The sequence below is a fragment of the Neophocaena asiaeorientalis genome, unplaced genomic scaffold (assembly GCF_003031525.2).
Source record: "Neophocaena asiaeorientalis asiaeorientalis breed wild unplaced genomic scaffold, Neophocaena_asiaeorientalis_V1.1 scaffold473, whole genome shotgun sequence".
NCBI classification, from domain to species: Eukaryota; Metazoa; Chordata; class Mammalia; order Artiodactyla; family Phocoenidae; genus Neophocaena; species Neophocaena asiaeorientalis.
This window is the reverse complement of record NW_020174935.1, coordinates 219905-237813: the sequence shown is the minus strand read 5'-3', so window position 1 is coordinate 237813 and position 17909 is coordinate 219905. Positions and strand designations below refer to the sequence as shown.

Here is a 17909-nt window from a genome sequence, read left to right as displayed (position 1 = left end):
AGTTCACTTTACATTCCACCATTTTCTTACTTCACTCCTTCCACCACAGATCAAGGTTGGTTGGGTTAGTTTCAGAGGAAAGAAAATCAATAAGCAAAAGCCATACTCAACTCTCAAGCCTCCACCACCCCCCTTCCTTCAAACCTCTTCATTGAAATAATCTGTGATATGATGAAAACAACAAAAGATTGTCTTTAAACGTCAAATGTGCTCCACCTGCTTTGGAATCATTAGGATTTGCCTTTTGATGTAGTATGGCCATCTATGAGGGGGTAGAAAATAAATGCCTCTCTCAACACCGCTCCTCTTTTCGTAATGAAGAATTCCAAAACGCTTTTCCTTTCCCGTCCTCCTCCCCTTACTCCCCAAAAGTCCCAGATACCTCATCATCTGCAAATCTCCTTTTTTTAAAAAAAAAATCTCTTTTTTCTAAGAACACTTATTTGGTAAATCCTAATTATTCCAGGATCGCAAGCTGAGTTCAAGAGCATTTCGTAATGTCTATGAGCCACACATATCGTTCGAGGCGACTGGCTGTGTGTGTATGTGTGTTTTAACGTTTACAAAGTCTAAAAACACGTAACGTCTCTCACAGGAAACAGACCCAAGTTCTAATAAACAGCAATTCACTTGCAGGTTAGGCTGAGAACCAGTTCACTTCCACACAGAGTGACATGTCTATTATCCAGAAGCGTGTAGAATCAGCATTGCAGCCAGCTTGGGAATCAGACATTGTGCAGGGAGGCTGGGAGGGAGAGGAGGGCATGGGGAGGTTGAGGGGGAACAGTAGGGAGCAGTGGGTCAGGAGTGTCAGCTGTTTGTCTTGATCTTGCAGGGTCATTGGGACATGTGTGCCTGTGTATGTGCTGTGGGCAAAGCGGTCCCCACGGTGGAAAGGCTGGAAGATCAGGGTACGGGCGAAAGCATGTGCTTTGAGACACATTAATAAACACAGGGGGGGGAAACTCCCGCAGGTCATACAACCTGCATTTAGCGACAGACTTTAATATGAGGGGCTGCATTTGAGCGGCTACCTATGTCTGTGTGTACAAGCTACAGCCACCCATAGGAAGACATGCACAGAGAGATACATGTTTCTGGGTGGAAAGAAAAGCTTATGTGCTTTGCTTCTGATATGAACCAATACGGAGGCCGTTTGAGGCAGCGTCGGGAAGCGGGGACTGCAGGATTGTTTGTTAAGCTCAACGTGGGATGGTGATGCTGGGAGTTGAAGCCAGGAGATGGTGGAGAAGAGAAGGAAACAGACAGGGAGAGGGAGAAATGATGTGGCCCCAGAGTCTAACCCAAACTGAGCAAAAGCTGCTCTTTGGGAAATATTTATGTCTGGGAAAGAGCACCAATTCCATGCCCACACCCCCCCCCCAACAATCTGGGTGCAAGTGGTTGAGTGATGGCTGAACATGTTTTGAATAGCTAAGTGACTTCATTGAGCGATGGTCTATTTGACGCATACTGCATTTGGTGCCCTTTCTCAATCCAAACCACTGCCTTGAACATGGTCTGCAGCGGAGCTCTATGCTGAATACTATATGCTCTTCCCCAGCCGAAGAATCAATATGGGGAAATTAATAGGCACTGTTTTAAACACACCCCTCCTTTAAAAAAAAATGAAGAGGCTTTCATGCAGCTAGTCACTAACAGTGGAAAGACTTCCAGTTAATTAAACATTTATGGCACGCTTTTATTCCAAAAGAGAAGGAAAGCAAAGTGAATGAGGGTTGCTTTAGGGAAATGATCATAGTAGCAATTTACCTTCCTTGGATTTTAGTTAGATGGATGAAGATATGCAGACAAGAGATGAGACGAAAGACAGGACATGATTTTAGGAGAAATATTCCCAGAAATTGGTGAGTTGGTATAAATATACTTTATCAGGGTTTTATGTGCAAATTCTTAATACCATGATCTTTTAAACATTTTCTAATTCCCTGAAGGGAAGAGGACTAGACAGTGGCTTTGGATCACTTATGCATTAAAAGGCTTAAGTATTTTCATTAAAATTCCATCTGTTTGGTGTCCACATCCCCAAATGTGCTGCCCGCCCCCTTCAGCTTTCTCTCCAAGCCGTACCCACACCTCCCTCCCTGAATCATCCCTAAAAGGGTTAGTATTGCAACACTTCCCAAGGATTGTGTGATTCCTACAGGAGCTGTGGGTTTGGCTCTTCTCCCCAGGACTGGGGCCTCCCGGCAGTCACGGGTGGGGGGATGGTGGGGAAGGCTGGGCCAGGCTGCTTTAGGATTCTTGTGCCTTTTCCACTTGTAGCCAAGGTCCAGGCAGGAAGGGTGGGTACTCAGGGCCCCAGTTCAACCCGGCCTTTAATTTCCAAAGCCTCTGTCCATATGGAGTTTTGAAGGCCTCAGACTCCCCCTTAGGAAGTTGGGCCTTGGCCACTTAGGAAGTGGTTTGAAGGTTTTAAAGCCACATATTTTCAAAGACTGCACTGATTCCCAAAGATTATAAATGCACTTATTTCTGCAGGTTGACACAGATGGTTCTTGTGGGGTGTTCGTGTACTTGCTTTCTTGAGCATTCAAAATAGGGTTGGCCTTTATGGAAATCAAGTTGCCAGGTTCCCCCAACCTGTGTTTTTTGTGGGAAACTGGACTTTCAGACAAGATTTCCCATCACCCCTTTATTGTGTTTCCTGCCCGTATCCAAAAAGTTGTGAACAGATTTCCAATCTTCTCTCCAAGACGCTGTTAATGACTCCACATGAAAAACAACCCTGTCCGCTTCCGATCTCCTTGGCTCTCCGGTTTGCATTAGGGCTTTTTATCTCCTGAGATGACTTTGTTGCTGTTCACTTCTTGATGAAAATAAGAATCAGAAAACATTTCTTTACCTCTATGGCTGTTTTTGAAATGAATTCCTCTTTTGAGGAATGAGAAGAGAACAGGACCACTTGTTAGGGGTAGACACAGTGGGAAGGGGAGAGGAATCAAGAAGAAACAACAGCCTTTATTTTCTCCCTCTGCAGAGTAAAGAGTAGTGGTGTCTCTGTGTGTGAACTTGAAACCCCTAGCAGACTAGTGTCCTTAGTGGGATTTGAGGGCATGGGGGATGGTCTGCACATGGATCCATGTAGATGGAAAGTGACAGGAAAAGTTCTTGAACTTTTCAGGAAAGCTGCTTTAAGAGCCTCCGAACGGAGAGATGAATTGGCCCTTTCAGAGAAGAATTCAGTAAAATCTACAACAGGACATTAAAACAGCTTGTTCCAAGCATGCTGTCTCTGGGCCACGTGGTGACCTGCTGTTCAGTATATTAACCTCTGTTGTCACCAAAAGGAATCATCGTCTCCAGGGGCAGCAAGAAATTCACTCTTTGTGTTTATTCTCTCCTGCACCTTCCTCCCCTCTGTCTGGGCTCCATGTCTCCCCCAGAGGATTCCCAGCCCTGCAGAGGAGGAGCCAGCAGCAGTACAACGTGGTCCAAGGCAGAAATGCACCCTCCCTTCTCTCTCCCTCTCTTGCCCTTTTCCTTGCTGTGAGGCAGAGCAAAAATCTTTCTCTCTGTCCAGATTGTTCAAATCCCTCTGCTGAATTTCTGAGCTCCTCTTCTTCCTGGCTTTTCCTCTCTTCTCCTCCACAACTTGCTTACTCACAGGGGCTCTGCCATCCATTCTCCATCCCTGTTCTCTTTGAGTAAGAGGTGTCTGGGTTTTCCTGAACTATCTTTTCCAAGTTCATAACTGCATAGCTTTTGCTTGGCCTGCAAGGTGCCCAGTGCCCCACGCTGGGTTCAGCCATGGCTCTCTTGTTCTGCAGAAGGAAAGTATATATCTTTTATTTTAGAAATGCGAACTGCCTTTCCCGGACACTCTTGTCTTTACGTGTAGAAGAGCTGAGTTTAGAAGTTACTAATGGGCCTTCATACTGTGTACCTATCGCTCCATAATTCCCAAGATAATTTGATTCTCTTTAGGTCCTTTGCACACAGTAGGTCCAGAAAAAATATCTATCAATGGATTGATTCAGAAATTCTTAAATTATTGAAATTAATTCAAAGATCATAAGGTCATGCAACAAGCAAGTAATTGAGAGAGAGAGAGGGAGAGAGGGAGAGAGAGAGAGAGAGGGAGGGAGAGAGAGAGAGAGAGAGGGAAGGGGGTGAGGAAATCAGGATGATCTGTTTGTTCTTCCCAGAATTTCTTTTTTATTTTTTTAGTTTAATTTTTTATTTTATATTGGAGCGTAGTTGATTTACAATGTTGTGTTCGTTTCAGTTGTACAGCAAAGTGATTCAGTTAGACATACACATAGATCCATTCTTTTTCAGATTCTTTTCCCATATAGGTTATGGAATTTCTTTTTTAAAAAATGAGTCATGACTTCATTGTTGTAAAATGAGAAAATTCAAAAGGAGTCAGTCATTGGGTTGCACAGCTCCTAATTAGCTAAAGAAAAATTATCAGTACACTCAGTCTCTATGGGGAAGAAAAACATTAGCCCACTGATTTTCTTCCCTCTTCAGCTTTTAAAGGATGCCAAAATCCAGTTTGATCCTAATACTCACTAGAACAGACACTTTGGGCAGAGAGCAGGCATCATGGACCATCCCTACGTAGCTTCCCCAAAACCTTCCCCACAATTCTTTACCAGACTTCCCCACCCAGTTCCCAGGACCTCGAGAACTTTGCCTAAGGTCGTAGGTTCTGATCAGCAGTTTTCCATGGAGCCAGGCCCCACTTTCCTAGCCCTTCTCACCTTGTAAGACAAACCTGATTCTTTTATTGAGGAACCAGCCCTGCAAATTGCAGCCCATTCACATTGCCCTCCTGCCCCTCCCTTTACAGGTGCCAGGTATGACACCTCACACCAAGGCCACATGGGCAGAGGGTGGCAGAGGGAGAACTTGAATCCAGGCCTCTTGTTTCCACCGTGCAAACCTCCAGAGGGCTCTATGCATGAACCTTGGCGTTCTGTGGCCTTGTGTTCAGATTCACTGCCAGCACTGGATTCTATTCTGTCCGCATCCCACCGAGTGTCTGCACTGAGCGCCCAACCCAAGCATGTCAGGACACCTGAGTTCTGACCCACCTGACCCCCCTACATGCCACTCCCTCCAGCTGCCTGCACCTTGCCGGGTGACTCTGCCATAATCTTCTCACTCCCACGAGCCCAAGGAAACAAATACTGAACTTCAGGCTGGACCCACCACACGCCTCTTCGTGTTTGCCCTTTCATTTTGGAAGTGTCCTCGATGTAAACTCTCCGTGAGTTTTATGCTGGCAAGCAGTTTTCAAAGAATAACAAATTTATGTCCCCTGAAGTCACAGAAGTTTTCAGATGCAGCTTTGTTGTATGTGGTGCCGTTGAAAGAGTTTTGCAGCCACACAGACCTGGGTTCCCTTCAAGCACTGCAGCTTTACGAGCTGTGCGATCTGGGGCAAGTCATCTAACCTCTCCAAGCCTCAGTTTCCCTTTCCACAAAAAGGAAGTCTAACAGCCTTCTCACAGGGTGATTCGTTGGGATTAAACCAATGAGTGCCACCTTCTTTCCTGATCACCTGGTTTGAAATTACAGTCAACAACCCCTACTCTGTACCCCTCATAAATCCTCCTGGCTCTGTTTTATTTATTTTTTTTTTTTTACAGCGTACATCCCACCTTCCAGAACACTATGAAAGTTACTCATGCCATTTGTTGTGTGTCTGCACCACTAGACTGTCAGCCCCAGGAAGGCAGGGATCTTTTTTCTGCCCATTGCTGTAGCCGCAGCAATTATGATGGTGCAAGAGTCAACCCACCTTTGTTGGCAAATGAACAAAACCACCACTGCCCACTACAGGGTGGGCATTGAGAAATAATGATCCCTTCATATCGTCAAAGAATTGTTCTTTAAATTACAAACCGTGAGCAATGGTGGCAGAAACACCTTTCTTTCTTTTTTTTTTTTTTCTGACATTCCAAAAAATAAATAATGGACTCAACACAGAGAGAAGAGAGAAGGGAAGGAGAGAGAGTGTTTCAACACACAAGGGACAATAACAAAGATAATAAGAAAGAAAGTGTTTGGAGAGAAAATAAATGCCTGAGAAGAAAGTGCTGGGGGGTGAACATCCTCTAAATAGATACTGGCCATGCTTTCCTCTCTCTACATCATCCACAGCGTCTGTCACAAAGATCCTCGGGGAGAGTTTCCCATGAGTGTTTGCTTTCAGGTCAGTGGGGGAGGAGGAGATATGTACCCAGACTGATAATGCAGGAGATTTTTAAATGGTTCAAAAATGCAATGGTTCCTTTTAGCCTTGACTATAAGTATTTTGGCCAAAAAACCATATTCAGATGAAATATGCACTTTAAGTTTCCAGGTTAGTTTACAGCCACAGATCAAGCAATTCCTTCACTTGTTTATTTTATTTGTTAAATCTTTGATGAGCCCCTGCAACGTGCCAGGTGCTGGGCCAAGTGTTGGGGTCATGGTGGGCAGCAACTCCCTTCAGGGTCACTGGCCTCAGAGCCTTCTGGAAGAGACAGACCTTACTTTAAAGACTCTCACTTAACATAGTTGTGAAGTAAGTTACAACTATGCTAAGTCCTCTCAAGGAGAGTCACACAAGACTGTGAGTTTATGATATTAAGATCGTTCTAATCAGAGGAGCCTTCCCTGAGGAGGTGAGATGTGAATGGCTATATGAAGGATGCATAGAAGTTAACTAGGTGAAGAAGAAACTTTCCAGGTTGGAGGGCAGCAAGTGCAAAGATCAGTGAGGGAGAGAAGGAGCAAGTCCTGGGAGGAGGCCAGGGTGGCTGGAGGACCCAGAGGGAGGGGGATGGGGGAGGGGAGGGTGCTGGATGGTGTGGGGAGGGGGATGCAGAAATAGTTAGCACCCAAGGGTGCGGGGCCTTGCTAGTCTTGTTAAAGAATTTTGCTCTTTGACTTCTAGCTTCTTGCTTATAAGCTGTGTGACCTTGAGCTAGTTAATTCTATCTCTGTGCCTCCTTCACACCATCTGTCTAATGGAGCTGATGATGCCTGCCCCTAGGGTTGCTGTGGGGGTTAGAGCACCCTTCCCTTCTCTTTGTCATGCTCTTCCTGATTCCACCCACATCTGAGTGCGGTGGTCTCTTTGGCCTCAAAACTCATGACAGCACAGAGAAGGGAAAAAATAGATTGACTCAACTCTAATCAACAAAATTCAAACTATGCTTAGTGGAGGTGTTGATGGTAGGTTCCAATCCTGCAGTAGACATTGGGAGGCAGAAGTGAACAAGACCCACCCCCCCTCAGGACCCTCCAGGTGAGTCCAAGCAGGGAATCCCAAAGAACAGGCATCTCACAGAATGACTCTGTCTCATGCAAGGCATTTGACATAGCCTGCTGCCACCTCGCCTTATCACCCTCCCCCAAACTCAGAGAGATTCCTGGCATCTCTTACGATCAGTTATGATCTTTGAGGATTTGAGTTGGAATGGCAATGAGGCTCAGTTAAATCCGCCAGACTTTTTGAAAATAGGAATGAGAGTAGAGAGATGTGAACTGTGCTCCCCAATGCCAAGAAATGCATGTCAGCGTTGTGGGATCGTCGCTGAACTCTATGGCCTCGCATCCCGGTCCTTTCTCCTGGGTACATAAAGGGCTGTAATCTCCCAGTTCCATCTTCCCTCAGTTCTGATGCCATTGATTATAAAGATGAACTATCTACTTAAACGGCTTTCGGGACAGGGGAAAACAAATTTCATGTACATATCAGTTGTAAAACATACTCTAATTTCAGAAACCTTAAAACTTAAAATTTGTGCCTTGGAATCAAAGGAAGATGGAAAACTATCTTGCTGGCAGAGAGAAATGCAGGCAGGGTGTTGAGAGAGCCCAAGGGATTTCTCCCACTTGCCGTTAGTGCCTGTCCCGTGACTCAGGAAACAACGTAGGGGAAGTGTGTGGTCTTACAAGAACCTTTCTTGACAAAGAAAAGGGTGATAGTTGATCTTTGTTCCACAGCTTTCCGAGTCCTTGCCAGGTGCCGTGTGAGAGTCTAGGACAGAGGCAAAGTCTCCACCTGCCCTCAAGGAACTTCTAATCTAGTAGAAGACAAACCAGTGAACAGACGATGCTGATGACACAGTGGGAAGCATAAGCCCAGGGAATTCTGGGAGCAGAGACTGGGGAGGAGGGGATGCCAGGGAAGACAGGGTTCTGACGATGCGTAGGGGTGAGCAAGCTGGGGAGATGAAGCGCACTTCAGACAGAAGGAACGGCATGTGCAGAAACACAGATGCCCAAGCAGTCATGCCAATGGTCCGGTGAGGCTGGAAGGTAGAAGGCAGGGAGGGGGAGTGTGGGAGGCAGTGGAGATGGGATCCCAAAGGGACAGAAATGGCCCTCACAGAGCAGTTTGTGTTTCGGCGTGGGAGAAAAGGGGGTCCAGAGAGGTGGGAAGCAAGGGAGGGGCGCACCTGGCTTTGTCCATTAGTGAGATCACTGGCTCTTCGGACTCTGATGGATGGGAGCTGGGGTCGCCGGAGCCGGTGTGATTTAACTGCGAAGAGGCGAGCACAGGAGGCTGTGGCAGTGACCAGGTGACTCGCCCTAAGTCAGTTGTAGTGAACAGAGAGTAAGAGGGGGAAGGAAGAAGATTGTAAGCGATATACAGTAGAGGTGTTTCAAGGCGCTCCCTTCCCAGCAGAACAAGCCTGTATTGGCCACACACAGTGGGCTGGGCGCTGGGGTGACGAGGATGCAGACAAGTCTCGAGGAGCCTTCCTGACTGCCCATCTAAAGGAGCTCCCTGTCAAGTTACTCGATTTTATTTCCTTTTTTAACATCTTAACATTGACTTCTTTTTCTTTTGAGCATTTATTTGCGTATGGTCTGTGTCCCCCTAGGAGACTGTGAGCCATGTGAGGGCAGGGGCCTGTCGGCCTTGGCACAAAGAGCGTGCTTAGGAGCTAAATGTGGAGCGAGTGAGCAAGGCAACGCTGCCTGGCCTCAAGGAGCTCCCATCAGGGGAGGGAGGTGGGCTCTTAAAAACTCTCTCCTCTTGACCAGTCATCCCTCCAAGGTGTGGCTGGAACCACATCTGAAAGATCCTTGAGAACAGGCAAGGGTTTCCCTTGCACCCCGCAATCTGGGATGCTGATAAGCCCCCGCGAGTCTGTTCCCTCCTGGGCAGCTGGCGCCTTTTCTCTCGATCCAAACCCTCATACATTATCGCCTGGCTCAGAGGTACTGATTTGGCAGCCCTGAGTCGGCCTCTGAGGAGCCGCCTCCCCTTTCTCCTTGTTGACACTATATTTATTCCTTCTTCCCTGAACTTCCTCAACCTTGGGTAGTCTTCCAGCTGCTAACAAGCAGGCCACAGATTAGGTATGGGATCCTAGGTGCACGGTTGCCGTAGCTTCATTGAGTGGGGAATCGGTACCTTGCTTTGCTACGCCATCCACCATGCAATTTACATGCCCCAGTGCCAGCCTCTCTCTGGCCTTGTCATCGGACAAAATTCACTGGTGACCAGTGCTTGCTGATCCCTAGACCTTGCTTTGCTTTTTTTTAAACTTTTTATTTTATATTGGAGTATACCCGATTAACAATGTTGTGATAGTTTCGGGTGTACAGCAAAGCAGCTCAACCATACATACACTTGTATCCATCCCTAGACCTTTCTTTATCCCAATTTTGCCCTAGGCTGTCTTTTCTCACTTTCTCTGCATAAAGGATCATTCATTCATTTCTGCCACCTTTTCCCCTCAACCTGGATCTCTGTCTGCACAAGTCTTATTCTTTATCCTTCTTGAATTTTCCCTATGGTTGAGAACTCTCCTCCCCAATTCTCCTCCAACATATTTTGCAAAGAGAGCAACCCTAAAAATGACTATTCTGACATCATTTTAACACTAATAATACGATAATAATAACTAATCATTCACTGAGTGCTTCCTTTGTGCTGAGCACTGTTTAGATGCTTTCCAGGGGTTAACTCTTATTTAATCTTTACAATTCTAAAGGTATATGCTATGATATCCACTATCTCCATCATAAGAGGCTCAGAGAAGTTAAGTGACTTGCCCAAGGTCACACAGCAAGTAGCAGAGCTGGAGTTCTAACCCAAGCCTGTCCAACCCAAAAACCTGTGCACAGCCTTCTATTACATGAATTATATTTACAATTTTCCCCTGGCCCCAAAATCTATAAATAAATTTCTTTGAGAATTTGAAGGCAAAGCTAAGCAGAAATTGCTGTTTGTGCTCCACGTTTGATGAAGTTTTTAAAACTTTGAAGCTTCAGTTAGGATATGCTCCTTACCCAGAGAAGAGTAGGGAAAAGTGTAGGGAAGAGGGCTACCAGGTTTTCCCACAGCTCTGAATACAGAAGGATGCCTCAAAATGCATAGACATCCCTCTCTGTAGTTTGTGGAGGGGGAGGAGGTGAATACATACATATATTCCCTCTCCCCAGCCCTCTGCCTAGAGGGCCATTTCCAACCACATTCCACTTGTCTTCAGGACTCAGTTGAATTGTCACTTCCCCCAACAGCTCTGCCCCCTCCTCCCTGCTCCCACCTGGCTCACGTTCCCTCCCTCTTTCCTTCCACAGCATCTCTGCATGTCTCCGATGCAGCATCTTCCATCTTTTTTGTTGCCTGCTTCCATTTCTGTCTCCACCTCCAGACCATGAGTCCCCCTGTCCATTTCTTCAACAAAATGTACTCAGTCACTGCCATGTGCCAGTTACCATCCTAGGCTCTGGGTTTACAAAGGCGAAAAGACACAGCCCCTGCCCTCAAGGAACTTATGCCCCCGTGGGGGATTGGAGGACCCATGCAAGCACACCTAGGGGTGGAGAGATTCTTCCAGGAAGACATGTGAGAGGGCATGGGATGTTTGGGGGACCACACAAGTTTCTAGTATTGCTGGAGGATCAGGTGCAGGAAGGGAGGTTGGGGAAGGTGTTAGTCCTGAGGGATGAGGTTAGACAAAGACCACGTCATGAAGGGATGGTTCACGTGTAAAGAGTCTAAAGAGGAGAATTTTGAGAAGGAAATGATATGATCAGATTTGCATTTTAGGAGGATGGCTCAGGAAGCCATGTGAAGTAGAAATGGGAAGAAGGGGAGGACAGAGAAGGGAGTGCAGGGAGGAGATGGTTGCCCAGCCCAGCAATCGATGAAGCAGCTGACCCAGGGCACGGGGCAGGGGGGCTGTCGAGCAAGGGAACAGAATCAGAGGATCCAGGACTGTCACTTGTGTTGAGCAAGGTGTGACAGTGAGTGACCTTCAATGAGACAGGGGAAACAGGAGAAATTTGCAGGAAGAAGATGGTACCTTTAACCTTGGGTAGAATGATTCCACACCTGTGTTTCCAGGGCCTGGCAAGTAGTAGCTGCTCGCTCAGTGTTGAATGAATGAATAAAGAAAAAAAGCTTTACATTTGAGATTAAGATGCATATTGAATCATCAGAGTGAAAGAATGCATTATGCTCTAGCCAGGCCCGTAGTTCGTGTCAGCTCTGGCGTATGACAGCCTGGGTTCAAATCCCAACCTTATCACTTACCAGTTTTGTGACCTTGGACGAGGAATGTCACCTCTCTAAGCTGTTTTTCTCGTGTCTAAGTGGGGAAAATTGTATCTCACGCATGGGTTGATTGTGAAGGTTTAGTAAGATGCTCCATGCAGAGTGTTTAACAAGATGCTGGTACATAGTAAACACTCTCTAAATGCCAGATGCTGTTATCACTGGCATGTTTATTACTGATTACACCAACAGTTGCAAACAGTGACCTGTGAGTTGTCACTGTTTGGCAACTCAAAATATTCTACAAATCGAGAACTTTCCTATGAAAAAAAGCCCTGTGTTTGGCTTCCTTTGGGGAAAAAAATCAGATTTTTGTAACCCTGAGCCCCCTTCCTGCTTGGCAACATCGGAGCAGGGCAGCCGATGTCCCTTCAGGTATGGGACAGGGACATCCTGTATGGCAGGCACGGCAGGTTCTCTGCAGTTCCCCCAAGTGCCCACTGCTCCTGAGTATCTTTTGAGGCTGCTGGGCTGCTTTGGCCTTCCTCTGGCCTCCGTAGGCATCCGGGTTTGCAAACGCTCCTCTCTGCCAATGACAAATTACAGGTGGAGTCTTTGTCTTCCAAGGGCTGAAAACGTAAGCAAAACACCACCAGCCCAGGCAGAGTGTAGCAGCTAACAGAGTGAATAAAGCCGTGCATCTGGAAATAAATGCATAAACATCCAACATTCCCAGGCAGTGCTTGCTGATAAGACTCAAGTGGAAGGCAAGCTAATCTGCTCCTTTTTACTCAGCAGCTCTAGGGTAAGTTGTTGCTTTTAAAAAGAGAGACTCTCACCCATTTTATGCTACCTTCAGAGCTTCTCTTTTAGAAGCTGACATTTTCTGACCTTGACCCCGGTTCGGGGAAATGCACCCTGTCGTGCTGACCACGTGGTGTGCTTTATTCAATAACTAAATGGCAGGCGCCAGGGAGATGGTCCGCGTTGTCGGTGCTGGCTGAAGAGAGAGAGGCAGGGGATGCACTGGAGAATGGGGGATTCTCTACTTTAAATTTTTACCTCGGAAGACTTCATAGAGAAGAGGGGAATTTCAGGAGTTTCTTGGTAGGAAAAAAATTGCCTAGCAATTGCTCGGCAAGGACATGAACTTAAAGACATGCAGTTTGATTTGGGAGAATGGTCAGATCTGATCCAATCTGACAGTTTTTGAATGTTTGATATGTCAGGCTCTGTGCTAATTTGTGGGGGCACAGAAACAAGTCAGCTCCTACGGGGGGTGGTCTACCCTGATCCCCCCAGCCGACAGCAACCATCCTCTTCCCAGTCTCTCTTTTCTTCATTTCGTGTTCTCCTAATTTGTCTACAGTGTTTATTATTTCTTTCTCAACCAGAATATAAGCTCTGAGAAGCCAGGATCTTTTCTGTCCTATTTACTACGATAGCCCCAGGACTGAGATCAGACCTGGCACCTAGTAGGGTGCCTAGTCAGTTTCAGTGTTATTTGGATGACAGAAGACATACCATTGCTCCAAAGGAGACCAAGGCCTAGAAGAAGAGATAGGCATGTACCGAGACCATTAACAGTGAGTTCGGGCACTGTGAAGGCCTGTGTAAGGGCCAGACAAAAGAACAACTCTACGTGGGGAGGTCCGGAAGGGGTCCTAAGGAAGTGCCCTCTGCAGTGGGTTTTGGAGGATGAAGAGGAGTTTGCCAAGTAGAACAGAGGGGAAAGGCAAAACACAGATGAAGGAAATGATACCACTGGAGGCTGCCTCCCAGAGAATAAGGTCAAGGAGAGGACAGAGCACTACTGGGTCTAGAGCAGAACTTCTCAAACTTGGATGTGCACCCTAGCAACCCGGGGATCTTGTTGAACGGCAGATGCTGATGTGGGGTCCAGGTGGGGGCTGAGCCTGTGTTTCTAGCTCCCAGATGAGGCTGATACCATACTTTGAGAAGCAAGCTTTTGCAGCATGGCCAGTGGGCTCTGGTGAACATGGGTCTAAATCCTACCTCTGCCACTGGCAGACTGGGCCTGCTTTCTCACCTCTAAAATGGTGATGACAACTTTCCTCCCAGGCACTGAATAAATTCAGAGTGCCTGAATTTGGTAAAGCTATCGGTTCAGTCCTGAGCACTTCATATCAATATGTTTCAGCTACTATCGTCATTAACGGCTAAAGGCGATTGTATAGAGGTGTGAGAGAAAGGGATGATTTTCCCTGAGAGCTAACGTTGTTTGAGGGTCTCCTGTGTGTTGGGCCCTGTCCTATGGACCACTCAGATGTCACCTTCCTTAAACCACACAGCACTCTATAACATAGGTGTTATATGATTCTCACTTTGCCAGTAAGAAACCAGAGGCGATGTGTTCATTTCCCATTGCTGCTGTAACAAATGACCATCCATGTAATGGCTTAAAACGACACAGACTTATTGTCTTACCATTTTGTAGGTCTGAAGTCTGAAGTTGGTCTCAGTGGGCTAAAATCAAGGTGTCAGCAGGACTGTGTTCCTTCTGGAGACTCTAAGGGAAAATCTGTTTCCATGCCTTTTCCGGCTTCTAGAGACTGTCCACATTCCTTGGCCAGTGGCCCCTTCCTGCATCTTCAAAGCCAGCAGCATCAGACAGAGTCTGTAATGTACAGAGTCTGTAATGCTAATTCTTCTGCCTCCCTCCTCCATTTCTAACGATGTTTGTGACTACATTGCCCATGCCTGGATAATCAAGGATAACCTCTCTATCTTAAGGTCAGCTGATTAGCAACCTTAATTCCATCTGCAGCTTTAATTGGCCCTTGCCATAACATGTGAAACATATACACAGGTTACAGGAATGGGGCTGTAGACGTCTTTGGCAGGTTATTATTCTGCCTAGCACAGGGAGTGAGTGCTTAAAGAATTCCCCTAATATCACAAGCTCAGAATGGTTCCCCTGGAAGGGATTTTAGAGCTTGTATCAGGAAGGATTAGATTTGACAACGAGCAACAGAAAAAGAAAATTAACGGTGGCTTAATAAGCCAAAAAGTTTATCTTTTCTCAAGGAAACCAATCTGGAGACATGAAATACAAGGCTGGTCTGGAGGCTCCACAAACTGGTTAGCAAGTGCAGGCTCCTACCAGCTCCCTGCCCCACCATCCGTAGAGTATGGCTTTTAACCTCACATCTCCAGTGTGACTGCCAGAGCTCCCGCCACTGCCTTCACATTCCAGGCATCAAGGTGGAGGATGGCACAAAGAAACAAAGGCAAAAGGCACCTGTTACATGGCTCTTAAGGAGGTTTCCTGGAAGATACCACACAGTATTTTTGCTTTGGTCTCCTTGGCCAGAAGTTTGTCATGTGACCACACATTAACTATAAGGAAGTCTGGAAAATATAATCTTATTCCCAAGTGGCCACATGCGTGGTGAAAAATTAGGGGTTCTGTTGCTACAAGGGAAGGAAAGAAGGAAGGCAAGTAGCAGTGTATCCAGGGAGCTCACCTCGTCCAGACCCTCACCTTATGACCCAAGAACTTGAGGTCCAGAGAAGGAAGCGACCTGGTGCCATGGAGCCAGCTAGCAACAATGCTGGGACTAGGACCCACGCACCCCGGTCCCAGTCCAACATTTAGCCTCAAGCACCTACACAGTGCCTGGCACATAGTACGATGCTCGTGGAACTGAAGAGAGTTCGCCATTCCACTGCACCAAACGGTCCCCTCTGGACCACACACTCGGCTGCTGATGTTTTAGGGCAGATGAGACCCCACCTTTAGGAGGCCCGGCCGACTGCACTCCTGGGTCTCTTTATCCTCCTTCCTCCCAGCTTACATCCCTGCTTGTACCCTCGGATAAGCTCTGGGCTTCTCTATCTGTCCCACAAAGTCACCTGAAAGGGCAGGAGGATTTGGCAAAAGAGAGGCCTCAAGTAGCACTGAGAAATGGACGGTTTTCTCCTCTTTGGGATTTTCTCTATGACAGGGAGACGTCTGCTTAGAGGTGGGGCTTTATATCTGGGGTGGATTGTGACAAGAAACCATTTCTACTGTCTCGGCATTTCACAGTTTTCGTTTTGACACAGCGATAGGAGGGATATGGGGACTGATCAAAGCCAGAAGCCACGTGGCAACTCTCAACTTTTTCCCACGGGCTGCAAACGCCAAAGGAGCTCCACTGTCGGGCATTTTTCATTCCGGCCAGTTCAGACGTACAAGATCTGGGCACTCTCTTGTACTTTGTTCTCAAATCTTTGTCCCTCCAACGGGACAGTAAGGGTCTTGAGACAGGAGGTGTCGGGTTTGCCTCTGTGCCCCTTGCCCGGCATGGTGTCCGGCACGTGGCAGGCACTTGGTTAAGAAATGGGGGATTGGTCGATGTGTCAAAATGAAGCAGCTAAGGCAGTGTCTGGCACGTGGTGGGCTCTCAGCAAAATTTTTCAGGGAAAGAAGGAAAAAAAAAAAAAAAGGAAAGAAGGACAGATGGAGGAAGGGAGGGAGAAAGAAATTTGTTTGAGTCTTGGCTGGCCGTGGAAGCAGCAGCTCCCCGGCTCTCCCGGCCTCAGTTCTGGAATAGCGAGCGAATCCCTCCCCGCCGAGTTCACAGGCGAACCGGAGACCCTGGCCCGGAAGTTCTGTTTCAAAGGGCTTCCCCTCCAGCTTGAGAGCACTGTGCCTTTCAGGCTTCCCAATGGGCCTCCGTGGCCACGGTACCTGGCGCCAGGGTTACAGGGATGTGGCCAGAGGCAGAATTGGTGGGGTGGCTGGTGTGAGGGAAAGCGGGATGCAGAGGGAAAGGAACTCACCCCCATCCCACATCGAAGAGAGAAGGAGACAGGGATGGGAAGGAAGACGGGAGGCAGATGCTCAGCATAATGCGGTTAGCGCGGTGCGCGAAAGCATAGAAGGGACGGGCAGAGGCTGCCTGGGCACGGGGGCTGCCCCCTCTCGGAGCAGATGGAACTCGAGGGCCAGAGAGTCCGTGACAGTTGGTGGGAGGGAAGAGGACCGGCAGCAGAAATCAGGGAGGGGCCTGCCTCCTGTCCCGCCCCCCAGGCAGGAACAGACACGCCTTCCAGCCCCAGAAACACTGCTGAAGGAGAACTCAATGAGGACCTGGAGATCAAAGAGAACTACCCGGCAGGGGAGTAAATGCTTGTGGCCTGAGCGAGGAAACCGCAGAGCCTGTGGCCAGGACTCAGGCTAAAATTACAGGCCAGATGACAGGACCACACACCGGGGCAGCCTAGGACCACAGATTTTCCCTAGGACCCAACCACTGCCTGCCCTAGTTTCTTCTGGATTGATTGGGCAGCAGGATCCAGGAGAAGGAGCCCCTTTTGGACATCAGACGGGCTTGGGTTTGAAGACCGACTAGCTCTACAACCTCAGGCAGGGTGGTTAATCTCACTGAACCGCCGTTTCTTGCCTGCAACAGGAATAATATCGCTTATCAAGCAATGCGTTACAAAAATTAAAATAATCTGTATAGGGGCTTCCCTGGGGGCGCAGTGGTTGAGAGTCCGCCTGCCGATGCAGGGGACGCGGGTTCGTGTCCCGGTCCGGGAAGATCCCACATGCCGCGGAGCGGCTGGGCCCGTGAGCCGTGGCCACTGAGCCTGCGCGTCCGGAGCCTGTGCTCCGCAACGGGAGAGGCCACAACAGTGAGAGGCCCGCGTACCGCAAAAAAAAAAAAAAAAAAAAAAAAAAAAAAAAAAATCTGTATAAAGGATTTGAACACAGAATAGGGACTCAAAAGCTGGCGGGTGTTGTTTTAGATCAAGGTTTCCCATCCTCCAGTATTTGGGGTACCACCTGCATTATTTTTGTCATATCCAGGGACCACCTACATTGTTATTAATCAAACACATATCTTTAAATTGATCCTATTTTAGCCTCATCCTAAGCAATAATAGCTAAGGAATCACTGGTTTAATGCACTGGTTAAATTTTTGACACTCATTAATAATACTCAGCTTAAATTTGTTTAAACGTTCATCCCTCTACCAACTAAATTCATCTCAGATACCACAAAAACCCATCATTCACTTTGCAAAAGCACCATCGTGACTAATAAACCATCCGCTGGGCTTGAAAGAGATGCAGAGACTGGTGCCCCTCCATCCCCATCACTCATCAGCTTTTTTCTTTAGATGATAAAGGGGCAGTGGGATGGAAAGTGAAGAGAAGGTCAGAGGCCAATCCATAGAAATTGCTTGGACTCCAAGAGCCGTTCTGCGGCATCAGGAACTCTCAGCTCTTGGGTATAATTTGACAGATTCTTCCATCTAGAAAGGACAATGGTGTGGACTACAGCCCAAGGAAAGAGGTAGTGAACGCATCTCCCTTGTTGACATGCTGGCTTGAGTTGGAGGGTTTTCCCTTTGTCTTCCTGCAGGGTCTTCAGGAGATGCCCCTTCCCAAGACCACCAGAGTGAGAGCAATTAG

At 47.5% G+C, this 17909-nt stretch overlaps 1 protein-coding gene across 1 annotated transcript in view; it reads left to right on the top strand.

The window, feature by feature from the left end:
- Positions 1-17909, top strand: part of CACNG2 (calcium voltage-gated channel auxiliary subunit gamma 2) — a 120244-nt gene that overhangs the window by 320 nt on the left and 102015 nt on the right. The gene's annotated exons all lie outside the window — the stretch shown is intronic.